Source organism: Leucopleurus acutus, assembly GCF_964270905.1.
Source record: "Leucopleurus acutus genome assembly, chromosome: 4".
In the NCBI taxonomy this organism is placed as follows: Eukaryota; Metazoa; Chordata; class Mammalia; order Artiodactyla; family Delphinidae; genus Leucopleurus; species Leucopleurus acutus.
The window spans coordinates 129,819,716-129,841,360 of record NC_139146.1 but is presented as its reverse complement, the minus strand read 5'-3'; positions in this window follow the sequence as shown (position 1 = coordinate 129,841,360).

Sequence of the window (21,645 nt, the reverse complement as noted above, 5' to 3'; positions counted from 1 at the left end):
GATCCAGTATTCCCACTACTGGGCATTTATCCTGAGTAAACCATAATTTGAAAAAACACATGCATCCCAATGTTCACAGCAGCACTATTTACAATAGCCAGGAGATGGAAGCAACCTAAATGTCCATTGACAGAGGAATGGATAAAGAAGATGTGGTACATATATTCAATATAATATTACTTAGCCATAAAAAGGAATGAAATTGGATCATTTGTAGAGACATGGATGTACCTAGAGAGTGTCATAGAGAGTGAAGTAAGTCAGAAAGAGAGAAGCAAATATTGTATAAAAACACATATATGTGGAATCTAGAAAAATGGTATAGGTGATCTTAGTTGCAAAGCAGAAATAGAGACACAGTTGTAGAGAACAAGTGTATGGATACCAAGGAGGAATAGGGGGTGGTGGGAGGGATTGGGCGACTGCAATTGACACATACATACTATTGATACTATGTGTAAAATGGACAACTGATGGGAACATGCTGCATAGCACAGGGAACTCATCTAGTGCACTGTGGTAACCTAAATGGGAGGGAAATCCAAAAGGGAGGGAATATCTGTATGTGTATGGCTGATACATTTTGTTGTGCAGTGGAGGCTAACAAAACATTGTGTAGCAACCATACTCCAATAAAAATTAATTAAAAACAAAACAAAACAACCCCCCCACACAAAACACCAAATACATACTACTATATATAAAATAGACAAACAACATGACGTACTGTATAGCGCAGGGAACTATACTCAATATTTGAATAATCTATAAGGGAAAAGAATCTGAAAAGAAATATATATAATTGAATCACCGTGCTGTATACCTGAAACTAACACAATATTATAAATCAACTATATTTCAATAAAAATTTTTTTTTTAAAAAAAGGAGGTCTGCATCCGTCACTCTGTGCCTTCAAAGGCCCAAAACTGCAGGAGAAGTAGGACAAGTAGAAAGATACAGCAGGAGGCCAAGCTCCCTCTGGAGCAGGGGAATCTATGGATGGAGGGCTGGAGGTCAGGGATCCAGACCATCAAGTCCCACTCTATTTGTTTTCAAGTTCCTGCAGCTTGCCTGATTAACCAAGTCGTTCATGTGAAAACCATAATAGTCTGGTTTGAAAAAGCTCCATTAAAGTGTTGGTTTTGTATTTATGTGAATGCATCTGGTATTTGTAAATCTGCAACAGCACAGGCTCTGGCTGGAGCACATTTCTACAGCAGGAAGATTCACTGTGGTGTAATGGAAAAAATCCCTGGAACAAGCATCAAAGCATCAGAACCTGGATTTGTCCTCATGAGCTGTTTGACCTTGGGCCCTTACGGGACTGAATTCTTCATCTGAAAAATGCAGGTGCTTTTCTTTTAAACAGTGGAACATGCACCCCACTTTTGCTTCAAATGAAATTGTAAATAGAAACCTAATGTATACAAGATTTAAAGCTAAGTGGGGATGCTCACTAAGCTTTCTCTTCACTCCTATAACAGTCCCTGAACCGCCTCTGCAGAGCCCTAGAACTCAGAAAACTGATATGGTCAGATTATCTCAGTGGCTCCTGGGCTCAGCTCCCAAAGATTCTGGTTCAGAACCATTGGTGGCAGTGCCAAGGAATCTGAATTTTTTATGTCTCTCCCTCACCAAGTGATCCTGATGTGGGTCGGGATTTCCGAGGGTCTCTCGGTCTGTTACTTCAGCTTTGTGAAATTTCACTTGGCTCATCTGCAACTATAAATATTAAAATACTATCCTACCCCAAAGGGTTTTTTTTTTTTGGTGAGAATCTGATGAGATAATGTGTACAAAATTATGATTTTTAAAATGATATTTGTTGAAAGATGATTTAAATACCTGACAGACTATAGACTACTATACTCTATTAAAAATAGCTTCATGTAAAAATGTAATCCAGATAGTGTAAGAAGGAGGCTTTAATTCCAAAACTTCTATATGAAGATCTTCTAGAAAGAACAACTCTATTTGGGTGGTGTTTTTTTCTGTTAACAACAACAACAAAAAAGTGACAAATATGCAATCTGATTGATTAAAGCAATATAGTTCTTAAAAGAATAGTACTTCTTTTTACAAGTGTTCTTATAGGAATTTCTATGTAACAGAGGGATATAAAGGAGATTTTCTCTATTAAATTGATGTTCATTTCAAACAGATCTTCAATTTGACAAGAGGTCAAGGGTCTATGGCTAATTTTCACTTCATATAAAGAACATTCTTTTCTTTGGATGAAAACAGACTTGTGCCTATTTGAAGAAGTTCAGCTCCGGGATATATTACGTTCCGTTTGATACTCAAAACACTTGTTCATTTCAAAGTCTCTGGAACTGTATTCCCTCATTCATAAAACAAGCAACCAGGGAATTTCCTGGTGGTCTAGTGGTTAAGACTCCCCGCTTCCACTGCAGGGGGCTCAGGTTCATCCCTGGTGGGGAAACTGAGATCCCACGTGCCTCACAGCCAAAAACTTAAAAACTAGCAACCAGAACGTCTCCAGGTCCCTCAACCTAAGCATAAGCTTTTGCAGTTTTAAACAGCACTCTGGAGGGGTTAAGTTACCTCAAACCATCTGGATAAGAAGGTGAGGTTATTGTTTGTCTTACAGTATTCAACTTTTATTTTTGCAGCAGCTGATATTTCTGATGATTCTGTAGAATTTCCTCATTTAACAGCCACTATTAATTAGCCTACAACTGGAAGATATGCTAAGCCTTAGTTCGACCCAGGCTCCTCTCAGACCTACTGAAGAGTAGCATTGGGATGACTGACATTTTAACTGTGGGTGTTTCCGAAGCAAAATACAGCATACCTTGCTGCAATATATATAGAGTACCACTTGCTGCGAGAGAAATCTGAACTTTCATCACATCATTGTGCCAAGTTTCTCTTTCCAACGAGTTCTATTGAATCTTTACAAAATATAGGCTTTCTTACGGTTTTATAGCCATGAAGAATTTAATATTTTAAAAAGTATACAAAGAAGTCAGGTCATATTATTATATATCCTCAAATAGAATCAAATGAAAATCCTTTCATGAATTTAGTCAATAGGCCTGGCGTTCCTGAGCACATACTGCTTTACACACATGCAAGTGTGTATTTCTGAACAGCTCCCCACCGACACCACGTGATAGGTGCCAAGGGCTGAGTTATTCCTCCTCAACTCCAGAATTTCTTTGTAGACGAAGGAGAAAAACATTTCAAGGGAGTAAAATAGAAAAATGTGGAGTATAAAAAGCTGCTGTTGAAAGAATTTATTATAAATTGATAGCCCTCTTTAAGACCTGGTGTATGGGAAAAAGACTGATGGAGGACTTTCAGTCAATATTTTTAAAAAGTTGCCTTTGCATGTCTTCTACGTTTCCTCCTGCAGCCTGGACATCTTCCTTGCACCTGTGTTTTCTCTTACAACTGGCTTAGAAAATGTTTTCCTTTGGTTGTGTGACAGCTGGTAAGCTTAACTTCTACCGCATTATGTTCTCCTGAGCTCGTGTTTTGATGACGCCACTAATCTGAATCTGGTACAGATATGTACCATGGGCCCTCTGCTGAGTTTTGGGGGCCTAATCAATACTAAATCATGATAAAATGTCCCATTCATGTATCTCATATACGTTATCACAGGAATCATAAAGAAATGCTTCAATCTGAAATTTTGAAATATTACTTTTTATAGCTGACTATCTTAGGGATGATATTAGCGAAAACAGGCTCACTCAAGCCAGCATGAATAAAGGGGTTGTCTCATGACCTTTCACTGGGAGCTAGAAAGTCAGATTTTTCCCTCTTTTCCCCTCATCTTGTCACTATGGATGTAATGTCTTCAGCTAGTGTCTCTGGCTGTCATTTCCCAGAAGAATCTGATTGGCTCAGGTATCACGTAATCGAGTCACCCTTCCTAGAGCTGGGGGTTGGCGAGGAGCACGGTATAAGAAGAGGCATGGGAACTGGGCAGAAGTGACAATATTTCTGGTAAATGACTACTGCTACTTTTTTTGCTAATGTACTTCCAAGGTCAAAACATTTTAAAAACTAGATTAGTTCACTTCAGATATCATTTTTGTTGGTGTCAGTGCCTCCTCTGTGGCCCCAGCTCCCACGGGCCATCATGGTCCCAGCTTCCTCTCTCCTCCAGCCCCTGGCTGTCATAAGGTCTCCCGCCCTTTGCCTTTTCAGCTTAGGGGTAGAAGTTGTTTCCTGCTATTACAAATCAAGTTGATCTCACTGTCTGCACCTCCTCTGATTCTCATCTCCCACCTCACCTGTGTAACCAGTCCTTGTTATTAAATCCCTTTGGGTTTAAATACTTAACAGCAGTTTCTGTTTTCCTGTTTGGACCAAGATTGATACAGGTTGATAGATTGCTATCAGTTAAGACAGTGTTTGGACAAAGTGTGTTATGATAGTATAGAGCTAATTCCATACTATGTAATTTTCTATACAATGTATAGAAATATGTAAACTATATATAGAAATTCTATACTATGTATTTTTATATTAATAATTGACTATTTTTTAGAGCAGTTTTAGGTTTACAGAAAAACTAGGCAGACAGTACAGAATTCCTTATATATTCCCTCCCACTCCCAGGTATCAGGTCTCTGTTATTAACAGTTTGCATTAATGTGGTACATTTGATGAGACTGTGAACAAGTAGTGATACATTATTATTAACTAAAGTCCATAGTTAACATTAGGGTTCACCCTGTGTATTATACATTCTATGTGTTTTGATAAATACATAATGGTATGTATCCACAAATATAGTATCATAGAGAACAGTTTTGCTGCTTTAAAAATCCTCTCTGGTGCTTCCCTGGTGGCGCAGTGGTTGAGAGTCTGCCTGCCGATGCAGGGGACACGGGTTCGTGCCCCGGTCCGGGAAGATCCCACGTGCCGCGGAGGGGCTGGACCCGTGAGCCATGGCCGCTGAGCCTGCGCGTCTGCAGCCTGTGCTCCGCAACGGGAGAGGCCACAACAGTGAGAGGCCTGCGTACCGCAAAAAAAAAAAAAAAAAAAATTCCTCTCTGTTCTACCTATTTATCCTTCACTCCTTCCTCCATTCTCCCTCCTCCTGGCAGCTCCTGGTCTTTTACTATCTTTATAATTTGCCTTTTCAGAGTGTCATATAGTTGGAATTGTACAGCCTTTTCAGATTGGCTTCTTTTACTTAGTAAAATGCATTTAAGTTTCCTCCATATATTTTCGTAGCTTGATAGCTAAATTTTTTTATTGCTGAATATCATTCCCTTATATGGATATACCACAGTTTATCTGTTTGCATATTGAAGGACATCTTGGTTGCTTTCAAGTTTGGGCACTTATAAAATAAAGCTGTTATAAACATTTGTGTGCAGGCTTTTGTGTGGATGTAAATTTTCGACTCACTTGGGTATCCAATCACTGGATCATGTGGTAAGACTATGCTTAGTTTTGTAAGAAACTGTCGGGCTGTCTTCCTAAGTTGCTGTCCATTTTGCACTCCCACCAATGATAACTGAGAGCTCCTCTGGCTCTACATCCTTGCCAGCATTTCAGTGTTTCAGATTTTAGCCATTTTAATAGCATTTTTTTTCCTGCTATTGATGATAACCCAATCTTTTTCTTTTCTGGTAAACAAAGGTTAGATCAGTGGCTGAATCATGACTATTGGTAAGACATGTTGCTAATCATAACTATTTCTTAAGGACTTACCTGTTTTTAAAAACTTATGTATTTGCTTCTTTTGGTTCCCATTGCTTTTTTTGGTCACTGTTATTCTTGTATTTTATTTCTTAATTGGTAATAAAACCAGAAATCAAGGATGGTATGTGTGTGTGTGTGCATTTGCTTGTGTGTTGCGGTGTGCACCTACACATCCACACATAAGACAGGAGAACAAAAGATATTTCCTGTATTTTCTATGAGCACTGTCCAGATCCATGCTTTCTTTGTTGGATATGTAGACGAATCAGCCTAAATCATTATTTACTACAGTGGTCTGTAACTCACAAAAGAGGAACAAGATTGTGCTTTTTGGTTATTTTGGAAAACGTTCCAGGACTTAACCTATTTTTGCAACCTCTTTCATGTCCATTCCCAATGCTGCAACCTCAGTTCAAGCCTCAGTGTCACTTGGTTCACTCCAATAATCGGCTGAATGGCATTCCTGCCTGCACACTCTCATTCATTCACTCCACGAATACAGTACAAGGTTATGACAAACCTGCCATGTGTGAACATTATGCCGATCAGCAGTGACACACAGATCAGTGAGATATGGTTGTGTCATCAACAATATCATATTGTAATATTATATCACCATATAATAGGAGAGAAAATTAGGTGATGACCAGATCAAAACAGAATTTGGTAGCTCAGAATAGAGATATCACACAATAACCATATAATTGCTTGTGAATACTCCCAGGTAGTTAGTTTTGGATGGAAGACTGGTTACTATGCCAATATTTCCAACAAACAATAGTAAGGACCTTGACCAACTCATAGGCAAAGCCTTTAAGGTCATCTGGGAATTTAGCTTCAGAAAGCACAGCACAGATCATGGCTGTTCAAAAATCCTTCAGTGCATTGGCATTTGCTTTTAAACTAAAACCAAATGCCTTAACTTGGAAATTAAGGGCATTCATGTCCAGACCTTTGCCTCTCTTTTCAACCCTGTCATATTTTACTTCTGCAAACATATTGTACATACTAGTCAGACTAGGCTATTCACTGTGCCCCACACAGACCCCCATGTCCTTCTCTACTCATGCCATTCTGACTGTAAAACTCCCTCCTCATCTCTACCTGTCAAAAATCTTACCTACTCTTCCAGTTCAAATAACAGTATATTCGTAAAGATATTGGGATCTCTCCAAACACATTCAGTCTCTTGATTTCTTCAATCCTTATAGCACATATACTTTTCTCTTTATATTTTACCAGAATGTGATTCTTTGCATAATTTGCATACTTGTCTAGTGTTCTTTAATAGCTTAGAGGTTTCTTGAGTGTTTTTCCCCATAAAGGATATAGCACAGGGCTGTGACCATACCATGCTCTCAAGAAATATTTGTTGAATGAATGAAAGCATGAATTTGCCCTCTCTGTGAATGTCAGTTGAGTCTTCAGATGTGCAGTTTGAGAAGCTGTAACTCTTAGGGAAGCATAAATCTCACTGTCTTTCCAACCAAAAGGTCCAGATTTAACTGAGTAATAAAAAACATACTCTCTCTGTTCTACAGAAAGAAGCAAGTTGCTGTTTAGAGCATTGCTTGTTCTTCTCACAAGTTTCCATTGAGGCAGTATATAACACTCTATAAATATCCTGTATCTAGACCAGCAATATAGCTACAGCTGTTTTCCCCTCTGGCTCTGACAGTTCTCTGTGTCTAGAAATTTTGGGGACTGTGCAGAGGCAAGTTAGAAGTCTTCCCTGTAAAGGGGAAAGCAAAGAGGGCTCCATCTCCTGGGGCCTCCGTGGCAAGGAAACATCAAACATGTGCAGTCACCACATGGAAATGGCAAAACCAGACCCACACACATGTCCATGATCATGCAACCCACAGAACTGTTCCCTGTGGTATCTAAAAACACGAGTTGCTATTGAACAGTCTGTGTGTCTGGCAAAGCGCTAGGCACTTTTCCATCTATGATAAATTTGAAATAAACAGGCTACCAAATTTGTCAGCAAGGAGATGGTTTGATGAAAGTAGCTTTGGGGAGAGGTGGTCAGTGTACAGCTGAGTACAGAGAAGGCGTCCTTGCTGAGAAACTTATATTTGAAGCAGAAGGTAATAGAAGACCTTGAAGTGGGAAAGAAAACTAATAAAAGCAGTGCTTTAGGAAATTTGCACATCAGTGTTTCCCCCAGTCCAGGGAGGTTGACATGAGAGGTGGACCTTAGCAAAGAGCTCTTGTGCTTGAGATGAGCTCAGAAGTTCCCCTTTGATCCCCAGCACTGTGGTCTCTGGAGCATGTTATAGCCCTGCTGTGTCTGACTTTTTCTGCTGTGTCCTCTGCCCTTTCAGTTTGGAGGTCCACTCAACTCTGAAGGTGGGGATGCAGGTGTCAGAAGCACAGATGTGGCAGTTGACCCATGAGAGGGAATATGTTCAAATGGGAGATTCAGGACTCAAGGACTAGAACTTGGGGAGGGAAAGAGAGAAAGGAGTCAGTGAAGGACCAGAGAGTTTTGTAACAAGATCTTGAGATGAACACTGAATCAGGCTACTAATACCAACAAGACTAAGTAAGTTTTAAGAACAAAGGAATGTTCTTTGGTACAGATGGCAGTGAGCCTGTTAAACATTTAGGAAACCTGGTTAAAATTAATTGCTCCCTCATCTCTGCTCATCCTGTACAGCTACTGTTTTGGGGGGATCAGATATATAATTGGCACCATGAACTTCTTTACACATATTACCTATTTAAGTGATTAGAGCAGGTTTATGAAGTAAATATCATCAACATCACTATTTATTGATTGACTGCAGATAAGGAAACTAAACTCAGAAAGGTGAAATAAACTGTTTGAGTTTACACGGCCAGTAGAGCTGGGATTAAAACTCAGGTCTGTTTGCATCCAAAGTCTGAGTGTTTAGAACCAGTGTTCATTTATGGCACTTGAGTTTTTGTCTGTGGGTCTCCCTCCATTTTTCTACTACTTCTTTGATCTTCACCACCTCATGCACATGATAAGAATATAATGCAGATTAAATGAACAAGTGAGAGAGCAGTGGAATGAAAAAGAACAGGCTGTTGGAACAGATGATAGAGAAGTAACTGGTGCCTTGTGAAGTCAGATTGCAAAGGAATTACATGGGACCTAAGGTAGGTTTTCTATTCCCTCTCCTGGGTAATTTGTAGGCATTTCCAGATTCCCATTTCTATTATCTGACTGGGCTAAGAATTATTGTGCAGCTACCCCATGACCATAATTGTTAAGTGTAAGATTCTAAATCTAGAATAATTTTTGACTCACTGGCCCTCCCCAATTCTTGAATATGCTGTCTGTTTAACAAAACTTTTATTTGCATAGAGTTTTCTATAGTTTCTAAATGCTTTGTGGGCTGATCTTGGTAAGAGAAAACTCAAGGACTGTTGAGTGAAATGGAAATATTTTTGCTCATTCTGAATATAATATTAGATTTTCCCTCCTTGTCATCTGAAAAAGAGACTACCTATAGACTAAAGATAAATAGAATGGAGAAGGACTGCAGATTCTTGGGTAGATATGATCTGCAAAAGAGCCAATTGTCCCCTATTTACAGATACTCCTGTGCAAATTAGACAGTTGGATTTTCCCCTAGGTGAGTGAATGTTGGGTGATATTTAAAATTGGGCTGGTGGACTGCCTTTTTATTTAAAAATGTGTGTACAAGAGAAGCCTGTATTTGAATGAAGCACAGAGATCACTGGATTCACATTGGCTCTCACAGATGAGAAAACTGAGATTAGCTAACTGGCCTTAAAATCACAAAAGTAAGAAGGTGGGGAGTACACCAAGACTCTTGCCCTATCTTATTTTCTGGTTACCATGGCAAACTGCCACCGAACAACTTTGTAGTCCCTCCTTTTAACTCCCTGGAAACAAAATTCTGAGCTTTTCAAATATTTCTAACCTTGGGTCCAAAAATTTATTTTGGGATATTAATCCCAGCACCCACTTTTTGATGCATATATAATACAATAATTAGGAGGATAAAGAACATGGTTTTAAGAGCCATGTTAATTCAGGGACTTAAGAAATGTTTACTGAACTCCCATTATGTGCCAAGCACTGTGCTAGGACCACATGACTCAATGGCGAGCACGACATGGGCCCTCAACTCCAGGAACTTCAAGGATAGTAAAATTGGTTTCTTGTCCTGCCATTTAGGAGCGTGACCTTGGGTCAGTTACCTAATCTCTTGGAGTTTCAATTTCCTTATTGTACAATGGGATACTATTTCATAGAGTTATTGTATAAAGGTACGCATGAAAATCCTAATACACAGGAGCTCAGTAAACAGAGCTATTATCAGCAGCTTCCTTTTATAAGCAAGAAAACTATGGTCCAGGAAGGCTGAGCTGCATGCTGAAGGTCACACAGTTGTGGGCAATCTGATTCATCCACAGGCCCTGATTCGGCTGCCTGGGGCTTTCTGAGCATGCTCAAGGATGTGCCCTTCACTTACATTTTGTTGAATGATATCTTGTGCAACAATTGCTTTTTGTGGTATTTTGTACATTGCAATCTCTTTGAATGTGGAAGCAGACAACAATAACAAAGATGATCTAGCAGGTGTTTAGGGGGATAAAAACTGATACTCTCAACCTGAATTTTTCATCTCTTATAATGAAAGAAACCTCAGAGACCATTTAATTCATCTTCCCCATTTGGTTGTTCAAATAAAGTCTTTCTATGCACTGGCTTTCTTAAAAGCTGTATGGTGTTAATTTTAAAGGATGCTTATTAATTATCAGATAATCATCATATCAAAGCACACTCAGGATGATAGAGCTCTCCATTTTAGAAAATCATGCATTATAGAGCCAATTTAAATAGAGTGTCCTCTTCAGACTAGCATGGTAGGTTTGCTTCTGTGTAAAGTAAAGGAAGGTGGAGAGGTTAACTGGTGCCCATTCAGTAATATTCAAGTACTTTCAGAAATATTTAAATTTAAGGGCAAACAAAATTTTAATAAGTAGCCATACTTTCTGTTATCCTATACCAAATTTCATTTTAAGAAAAAAAAATTGTTACTTCTTTCAGGACTGAGTTTTAGTGTACTCACTCTGGACCAAGGTTAGGAAGAGTTATCCTCATGGTCATAATTCCACCTCGCCAGCTCTTCATCCGCCATCTCTTCCCCAGAGTTTCTACTGCTTCCGGATCACTGGGAGCTTGTTACAAATGTAGATTCTTAGGGCTCATCCAGACCAACTGAATCTGATCTTCTGGGGGAGGTGCAGGGTGGGTTTGAGAGAATCCACAATTTAAACAAGCACTCCAGGTGAAATTCCCCCATAATAAAGTTTGAGAACAACTTCAGGTGTGTCTGTTTATTGTCTCACTCCGGTACCTGTTTTAAAACAGTGGTTCTCAAACCTGGTTGCCTGTAAGATCCACCTGGGAAGCCTTGAAAAAATACTGATGTCAAAACTGCACCCCTAGTGATCCTGAAATAATTGGCTTGGGATGGAGCCCAGCCATCAGTATTTTCTCCAAGGAATTTTCACTTGTAGTCAGAGTTGAGAACCATGGCACTACTTCTGGGCTCCCCACCTGAGGCTCTCACACACCCCCCTCTCTCCCAGCACTGTGCCCTCTTCTATCACTTTCCAATTTGCTGCTTCCTTTACTTGTACACCCCTCATTCCTGACAGATCACACAGACAATTTGGCCTATGAAAAAGGAAACTGTAAACATGAAAAAGGGGAAGTCACCCAGTATTTAACATCTGTATTGCCTGCTTGTAACCTCCAGGAAGGTTGTGTTCTAGACACTGTCTTATAACTCAAATGATGCCCTTTGCACCTGGCTTTGATTACGGAGGTGACACACCTTAAAAATAAAACCACAGAAAAGGAATGATTGATCCTATTGCTGCTGATGTTTCCATTTGCTATTATGACATGGGGAAGGGTGCTGGGACACATATCAATGGACTGTATGTTATATTTCCTGTAACCTTTGGAGACTCAGGTTGAAGACAAAGGTTGGTCCATTTCCTTCATTCCATGACATGTAGAGATTTACTTCCTCTTCTGGAAGTTAGTGATCATTGTTTCACTCATTATCTTCATTTACAAATGTTTATTGGATGCAGGCACTACCGTGATGAGAATGATCTATAACCATATGCAACGATATGGATGATTCTTCTTAACATAATGTTGAACAGAAGAATCAGACACAAAAGCAAATGTACTGTATGATTTATGTAAAGTAAAAGCAAACACGAAATTAATCTATGCTGTTATAATCCAGGATTATAATCACCCACCAGGATGTATTCACCGGAAGGGGAACAATGGAGGCCTTCTGGGGGGTAAGTCATGTTCTATTTCTTAATCACGGCGTGTTTGATTTGTGATAATTTATTGAGCTTTTAAGCTATGATTTGGACATGTTTTTGTAACTATTTTATATTCCAATAAAAGCTTAAAAACAATGTAAAGAAGAAATATTTAATTTCACGGGCACTGCAAGACACTGGGGATTCAGTGGTAATTAAGTCAGGTACCCTGCCCTCCTAGTATTTGCTGTCATGTAGGGAATGCAGGAAAGTGAGAGCAAACACAATTTACAAGATTTCTGGGAGAAAAATGACAGCTAAGGGATTTGAAGTGTGAATAGGAGTTGGCTAATATAAGTGGTGAGAGAAGGGAGGGTGTTCACGGTAGCAGACACTGCATGAACATGGCTCAGAGGATGAACGAGCATGGCGGGTTGGAGGAACAGAATGATTTGGCAGGATGGGGGTATGGTGAGTGAGGGGCAAGTGATGCAGGATGAGACTATACAGATAAGCTGGGGGGCCAGGTCAGAAAGATCTTTATAAACCATGTCAGGAGTTGGACTATATTTTATGCTGAGGTCACTGAAAATCAATGAAGGGGACATGGCAGAGTCCTGATTGGACTTAGTTTAAAAAAAATTACTGTCACTGAAGGACAAGGAACAGATTAAAGCAGGCAAGTCTGTGGGCTAGGATGCCTGTAATCAAGGCAAGAGATATTGGAGGTCTAGCTCTGATGGTGGTTGGGGGCAGCATGGAAATGAGGATTGAGAGGCATTTAAGGAGGCAGACTTGCCAAGATTTGGTGCTAGATTGGAAGTGGGGGAGAAGGAGAGGTCAAGACTGAGCAGACAGATAGATGGCAAAGGCTGGCGGGAAGGGAGTAAAACTACTCTTAATTCTTTAAGAACTCTCTCTAAAACTCTCTTGTGTTTTCCTTCTCTGCCTCCAGTCCTCCCTAAGAGAAGGGCTATTTCAAAACAACCGCATTAACGGTGAAATGAAAAGAAGCTGTTAGATCTACTCATGGGGCAGCTTGAGGCAAGTCTCTTAACCATGAGCTTTCTTAGCTCCTTTCCCTGTAAAATGACAACTAACAAGCCCCACCTACTCACAGGGAAGTCTGAGAAGGAATTTAAAGTGGAACCCTAATTGTCATCACACTACCTAGAGGCAAGGAGTTACTATTTCATCCGATAAGGTCTTGAGAGCCTTTCCCAAGTAGTTTCTGGGAAGTAGAGCCTTTCCCACAGTTCTTGGTAGATGATATCTAATGTCTGTGTTCTAACTTCACATTCATATGATATCTGTGGATAAAGGACTGGAATCATACCCTCCTTCATTTTTAACTTTGAGATGGATCTTTCTGTCCCTGTGTTGGCCGTGTTGGCGATTTGGTTCATCCTGTGTTCCTGACAAATTGCTCCTGAAATGGGTACTCCTCCTGGATCTGCTGTCAGCTTCTTTTAGTTCTATAAGCAGCACCACTATCCCACAGGCTGTATGTGCAGCCTGGGCCTGCAACCGGGAAATTACTGGAGAACCTCTACCTCCTAGACTGAAAGACAAAATCACTGCTCTTAGGTTGCCTACCTTCTGCTCACCAGTGAAGAAAATCATAGGTGTCACTTTATGATTACTCCCACATTTTATTGGTTGTATGTCTAAGAAAATACACGAAAATCCTTCCTTTAACATGTAGGTTTGAAAACTGCTCTAGTATGAAAGGTTGGGTTTATGTCTAATCATGTTTTATTCACAATTTAAACCATAAATTACAAAGTTAGAGATTACTTGTATGGCTGACTAAAGTTTCCAAGTGTTATTCAGTGTATAGTATTTTTGAGGGGAGAATCTGACTTAACTACGTATCCTCCCTCGATTCTGAAGTAATTCTGGAATCATTATTCACCACTATGAAAGTTCATTATTTTTAATATTAGGCAAAACATGGACAACTATTTCATATAAATATTAGTCACGAGCATCAATTCATATAGTTCCATCCAAGATACAATAAATAACTTGATAGCTGTTGAATACATAGTATTACATGGTATTAGAAAACAGTTAATCTGACTGAAGAATTTACTACACATTTAATTTACTTTCAGTATCTGTGTATCCAGCTGCCTTCCTAACTATTGAACTTACACAATGATTTTTAAGCCCAGGGATTCCAGATATAGTTTAGGCTATCTTCTTTCTTACATCTCTCTTCCAGTGCACTTATTCTCTCCCTACCTGTTCTTTAATCTATCCATTTAAGGTTTTCATTGAACGAATTATTTAATATTTTTGTTTAATTGTTTTTCAAATCTGCCTGTCTTGTCTTTGTTACTTTTAACATTGAAAACCACTCAGGTTGCTTTTTACATGTAACTCTTAGGTTGCAAATTATGCTGTTTGTTGAGATTCTTTTCTGTGATGGTTTGTCCCCTTCTGTTTGTAATTTTTTTTTTTTTTTTTTTTTTTTTTTGCGGTACGTGGGCCTCTCACCGTTGTGGCCTCTCCCGTTGCAGAGCACAGGCTCCGGACGCGCAGGCTCAGCGGCCATGGCTCACGGGCCCAGCCGCTCCGCGGCATGTGGGATCTTCCCGGACCTGGGCACGAACCCGTGTCCCCTGCATCGGCAGGCGGACTCTCAACCACTGCGCCACCAGGGAAGCCCTGTTTGTAATTTTTGACTGTGACTTCCTCTTCCATGCAAACTCCACCACATGCCCTGGCCAAGGGACTCAACATTCAGTGGGACCCAGTTTCCCCAAGGCAGACTCTCTCATACTTTCCTATCTTCCAATCTGCCTTCTCCTCTACTTCCAGAAATGCCTGCTACCACTGGTTTCTGAACGGCTGTACTATTGAGCTGTATTCTTCTATTTGCATTTCATCCATAGAGCTGTGGATAAGAAAAAGCCGTATGTGAAAGCTTTCGTTAAGAACCCTTTAAAACACTATCATAAAGAGCATTGATGATGGATATTAATTAAGCACACATGTATTTATTATATATTAGGTGTCAGGCTCCTTCTGGTTATTGGAGGCACAGAGCTGAGCAGAGCTTTTTTAGTTAGGAGATTGACAAGCAAACAATTATTATATGATCTGATAAACAGCGTTATAGAATCATGACAAAGTGTTCTGGCAGAACAGGTGATAACAATTACAGCAACCATTGATGGATACTTTGCGCCAGGCACTGTGCTAAAGATTTAATTTTGATAATAACCCTGAGAGGCAGCTGACAGTGATAGACACATGGTTTTGTTTTTAAAGATTTTTTTTGATGTGCACCAATTTTAAAGTGTTTATTGAATTTGTTACAATATTGCTTCTGTTTTGGTTTTTCGGCCACTAGGCATGTGGGATCTCAGCTCCTCGATCAAGGACTGAGCCTGCAGCCCCTGCATTGGAAGGTGAAGTCTTAACCACTGGACTGCCAGGGAAGACACCTGTTAATATGCTTGTTTCACAAATGAGAAAACAGGATTCATCACATGAGCAGGAGTTATACCCATAGTAAGTGGCAGAACTGGGTTTTTCAAGCATATCTCTGACTCTGAACCCCTCCTTGTTAGGAGAAATTGGGAGAACTTCACATAGGAGTCCACAACTGAGCTGGGTCTAGGGTGGGTGGATGGTAGCCAGTCAGGGATGTTCTTGGGATAGAGAAGATGTCATCAAAGCATGCAGAGGATCCAGGAGTGGGGAGCTGCTTGTTGCGATGGGGACATAGAAACTGTGGAAGCACAGTGGGTAAAGGGTAGAAGATGAGTCTGGAAAGGTAGAATGGGGACCGGTCCTGAGAATGTCACAGCCACCACTGTCTCTGCTACTGGTCAGCTCCAGCTCATCCTCAGGACTGGAGAGAAGTAGAGTGGTTGAGGATGGGATGGAGGTGAGGAGTAAAGTATAAAACTGATGTGTATTTCAATAAGGAAAATATAAAGTTAAGATACTGGCATTGTGTATGAATTCCCTGCTCCTGTTTGCCACGTGTATAATAGTACCATAGAGCTACTGTCAAAGAAGCCGGCTGCACCTACCATCCTGATGCCGTGTTTGCCCTGTAAAAGTGTGTTGCCTCACCACACCGTCCTTCCCTCACTGCAAAGCATCTGTTTCATTTTATGGCTGGACTCCACCTCAAAGGTTTCAACCAGTAATTTTTTTTTTTTAACGATTTGCTGCGGTTGAACTTTGCAAGGTAGAAAAAAAATCCCCCTCCCTCAGCTGTGCTCTGGAGAGTATATGCTCTGTTCAAGGACTTCAGACAATCAAGCTAAGAACAGAATAATAATAACAGGTGATGTTTAGAGGAGCACCAGTGATTTAGGGATTTTTTTCCTTTGGTTGGCTTATGCCATCCAGGTGGAAACATCTCCCTATAACGCGCATCACTCAGGGAATGTGCTGCGTTTGGGGGCTTTTTCAATGCCATAGAGACAGTTTCTCCAATTTGTATGACAAATAATGTTTTGAGGCATTTTTCTGCATTCACAAAGAGATTCCTCTGCTTTACTAGTGTATATTGTAGAGAAAGTGTAGACATAAAGAGCTGTTACTTACTGTGGCCCTTTGTCAGTATAGACATTTCCCTTTCAGGTACGTGCACAGTGATCAAATAGAGGTGCTCTGAGCACACTATTTCATTCGAAATCCCAATTAAGGTGTCTTGCAACTATCACAGGTTTAGTTGAACTTGTGTTCTTGGCTTGTGCTCACCATCAGCCATTCTTTTTATTTCAGTGCCAGATAATCACTACATTCTTGTATTTATTTCCATTTTGCCAATTAGCTTAAGTTGTTAGTGCAAATTTATATGTCCTGGTTCTTCTAAGTCCTTGCCAATTACTTTGGAACTTTGAACACTTAACTGTGCTTGTTCTAGGGTACTAGCAATGAAGCAGTAATTAACTGAGATTATTTGCCTCTTTTCCTTAAAAGCTAGAGAATAGGATTATACTCCAAAAAACAGGCTTAAAGAAACATAATGGTACCTCTTTTGATAACAAATTTTTAATCATCATTTACATGTAATTTGTTTTTTTGCATTAGTTAAACACTACAGATATGAAAACAAACCAAATTAGGGTTTGTCAGATTTAATAAAGTGCTCACAGATCAAATCTGGCTTGGCTCAGCAATGCTCTACAATTCACATGATGCTTTAAATGAATCATAAAATGCTAATCAAGCAGAAATCTTGACCAAATCCAAGTAATTTGATTCAGTTCTGCAATAGATATGAAGGAAATGGAATTTTCTCTTCTAATTACATTTTTTAATCTTTTAAAAATCCATTTATGATTATTGAGGAACAGACAGAAATAGTTTTTAAAATACTTTAAAATTAATCTCTTCCATCACCTTCAACATTTTGGTCATTGTCCTGTGGAGAAAAGTGAAATGGGGATTAAATGATCTCAAATGTTGTCTCAATATTTAAGCTGAATTTCAGACACACTGGGGGACAATCAATAGATAGGCAACTTTTGCTGAATCTCTACTAATGCCTCTAGATAAGGATGCTAAGGATCTGTAATGGGTGTGTATCAAAATATATATATACACACACACCCATTGTGATTTTATAACCTGCTTAATATGGATCTAGGACTTTAGAAGCATAAAATCCAGAGATGATGTGAGAGGATTATTTTGTGTTGTGTTACCTTCAGATACTTGGTTTGGGACAAAGACTGAGATGAAGATGAATGAGATACAAGTTGGGAAGTTCTGAAAGTGACACAAAGGAAGAGATGCTCTAGCTAAACAAAGGTGTAGTGGATTCAGTGGGAGCTGCAACTCCTTACTCCTTCACTGCTTGAAAGTCTCCAACTCAGCTTACTGGGAGATCATTTTTTTAAGTGTCAATATATAGTCAATTAGGAAAATTAAAAACATTTAGTTAAAATATTACATAACCATTTTTTTCTAGATATTATGTGGGTTTCATAAAATCAGAGATTCTTATGAAGCATTTAACAACTTTCTCCAACTAAGTTCAATGCCATCTGTTCTATAGCAGGAGATGCCACTGTCCACTGCCAACATCCTTTAGTTACAGCTTCTTTCTTTCAGAATCTGGGTCTCAGGGCAATGGGAATTTGGGCAACCAGAGAAGGAAAAGTAGCTTGTTTTAGAGTTCCCTATCCCCAAGGAAGTTCATTTCTTCCCTTTGTGAAACCTCTCCATGTGGCTTATAATTTATGTCATTCTCTTTTAAGATCCAAGTGTCTATTTCCTATGAAGTTTATTATATCTCTGAAAGTAAAATACAACCATTCTTATATGGACATGTCTTGACGAGACAAAGATTTTAACTTCGTTTATATCAAAACTTAAGCTCTTCCTTAGAAGGCTAATGGTTCAGTAAGACATCTGTATCTCTGTTTTTCTTCAGACGTTTCCAATTTCCCCCTCGACCTCTGAATGAGTATGACAAAAATCAGTCTCTCACTCCATCTTAATATAATGTAGAATCAAGTGTATCATCAGACGCTCATTTCTAATAGAGATCTCATTCTTGGCGTATCCCAAACTAAGCCCCAAATCTCCAAACTTCAGCCCACATGCCCCATGACCCTCCCCTCTGCAACCTGCTCTTCCTTCCATATTCCTAGTGTCATTTGATGGCCACACCATCCTTCAAGGTACTTAATACTCAATACAAAAATCTTGGTGCAATCCCAACCCCACTTTGAACCATCCCATCCTGGTCTACTTTATCCCTCTTACCATATTCTACTTTTTCTTTTTCTCACAGCACTTACCATTTTAATACACTATGTTATTTACTCATTTGTAGTGTGTATCATCTATTGTCTGTCTCTGCAGATTAGAATATAAGATTCTCAAAGGCACGAGGACAAGGATCTTTGACCTAAGGGCCTAAAATAGTGCCTCCATAGATGACACTCAAGAAATATTTGTGAGTAAGTGATAAAATAAGCTATGAACAAATTCCATAAGAGATTCTTGAGTTAGCTATTTTTATTTCCTAGATGTAGCTAAAAGTACCCAATATCAAGGAATCTCTTGCTGATTATCCAATTTAGAAGAGTCCCAGAATTGCTGGGATCTGGCTTTCAAAGTAAGAGTGAGCTGGGTTAGGTTGGTTTCTAGAGATATCCTGAAAGTGAAATGAATTTGAAAGACTAGAAGAATGATCTCTAATCTTATTGATACCTAATCTTTGATAGATCTTTTGTATGTAACATTTTTAGAACTGAAGGGTGTAGGCAAAGACATTCACTATACTCCTGAGAAAAATCCAGTTTTTATTTTGCTGTTCTTGTAATTCAGCATGATTGCTTTATTCAAAGAGCCTAGCTTTAATCCTGACAACACTCTCGGTAAATTTAGATGATTAAATTTTTTCTGCTTAAACTTACTCAACCTAGCTATAGGAACTAGGATTAGATAGTTTTGTACTTATTTCTGTCCTCAAGCAAGGAAATACATTTACTTAGTTTTCCTTCAAAACTTTCTCAGAATATGGGTAAAAAGCAATAATAAGAAGAAAAAATTCATAAGATATTTCATTTTATTCTCAGATAATTAAGATAAAAGGCTACTGTTTAGGAGATAAATTGTATAGGTAATTTGTAAGATGTAAAAGTTGAATTTTATAGTTGAGTTATTACTATTTTATTTTTTCCAGAAGGACTGGCTTTTGTTTAATGTACTTGATTAAAATATCTGAATCCTAGATACTTAGCTTTGAGAAATATCAATTTGATGGAACTTTGACTAGGCGACATCAAGTGATTTATCCAAAGATTCCCCATCACATGGCTAGTTAATGGCAGAGCCAGCAGTAGGACCCAGGAGTGAGGATGGCCAGGGAAGAATTTTATCCCAATATATATATAGTTTGCCTGGCATATTTCTTTCCTTCTTAATTTCAGTTTAATTTTATTATTGCTGTTATCATTGAAATATAAATTCTCTTGTATTTAAGACCAAAAGGTAACCAAGGAACCAGGCTAGTGTGGAATGGCATACATTCTGCCCTGGGGCATAAACTTGTATTTTTGGCACCTAAGCAATGCTTTTATATATGTAATATGTGATATATGATTTTCTGCATCTTCAAAATTTTTTATAATTTTTACATATACTATTTTACAATAAAAACTTAATTTTAGAAAACATTAGTAAAGAAAAATATTCATCATACATAATAATAAATAAAATAAATATAACATACAATAAATATACTAATATAGACAAAACTGGATTCTATATTTATTTTTCTCTTTAAGGAATAAATTATGTCATGTTTAGAATGTCATTTGTTACTTTTGATGTTTAGAAAAAAAAGTATACTAAAATAAACTTTACGAATACTCGTCCCTTCTTTTTCTGATTCCTTTTGTAAAAAGAGTCCTTACCTAAATATATTCTCTTGCTCTTCATATATTGAAAACCAAACCTTTCAAGAATTACATATATGTAACAGTTTATTGTATTTCTTTTTCCATCTGTGGTTAAATTTCTCTTTTCATCTCTGGTAGTTACACTTGACTTACCCGGTCAGGCTCCACCTTTCTTGATAGCGTCTGTACAATCAAAGGACAGTAGGGGTTTAAACTATATTTGGGTTCTCTGGTGGTTTTCATTTTAATTTTCCAGAAGCCGAATTTTGAGCTTAAATTAGCTGGCTACCTTGGAACCTGACCTTCTACTTTCACTTGGCTGAGAGAATTCTTATTATGGAGAGATAATTCCTACCAGGCAGGAATTTGTATCCAAGAACTATCATGTTTCAAATGCCCTTAGTAGAAGCATTTAGCAATGCTGATCTATTTGGATACATCAGGAAGAGAAAACAGAAATTTGTAAATTATTATGAGATATAGAGTCTACAGATTGGTCGGAGGAAAGAAAAAAGACCAAAAGAGGAAGGAATTGATATTCTGGATAAGACAGTGTGGGATACCCTGGAGGTACAGTAGGAAGAGAGAAAAATGCACTAAACTGACAAGGTGTCCTGCTCCCTCTTGAAGGGAGTGTGATTTGGGGTAAAATAGCCTTGGATGGAAAGTAGGTGGAATTCAAGCCCATCAGCCCAGGAGCACCTCATTGATGAGTCCAGCGGACATGGAGAGGAGAGATGGCAGTTTATCTGGGATCAAGTTGACCTTGGCTCCAGAACTCGGTGGGCGCTAACTACAAGGACATTCCTTAAAAAGGGAATTTCTTGCATCCAGAATTTGTCTTGAGGAGGAGTCAGGATATGATACATATGGAGTATGAAGAAACCTGGGAATCTATTCAACCTGAACACAGGAGCAAACATAAATTAAGATCTCATAGGTTAGTCCCTGGAGGGACGTAACCCCAGAGGTTGTAGGGGATGTAAATTGAATTGTATATGTTAGGTAATCCCTGGACTTATCCTGTTTAGACATAGTCTATGTAGTGAGTATTAAAACATGTTCATGGTGGCGTCACATTTGTTAATGCTCTGTCTATGGTCAGTCCTTCCTGCTCTGTTCCTCTTCTCTACCCAAGGTTCTGCTAGATTCTTTGGAGGAGGGACTATGTACTGTCCATTGTTTTATACCCTGATCATACCACTGACAATTGCAGCCCTGCTCCCACCCATGATCCAGCATTCCCAAACTCTCTACCCTGCCCTA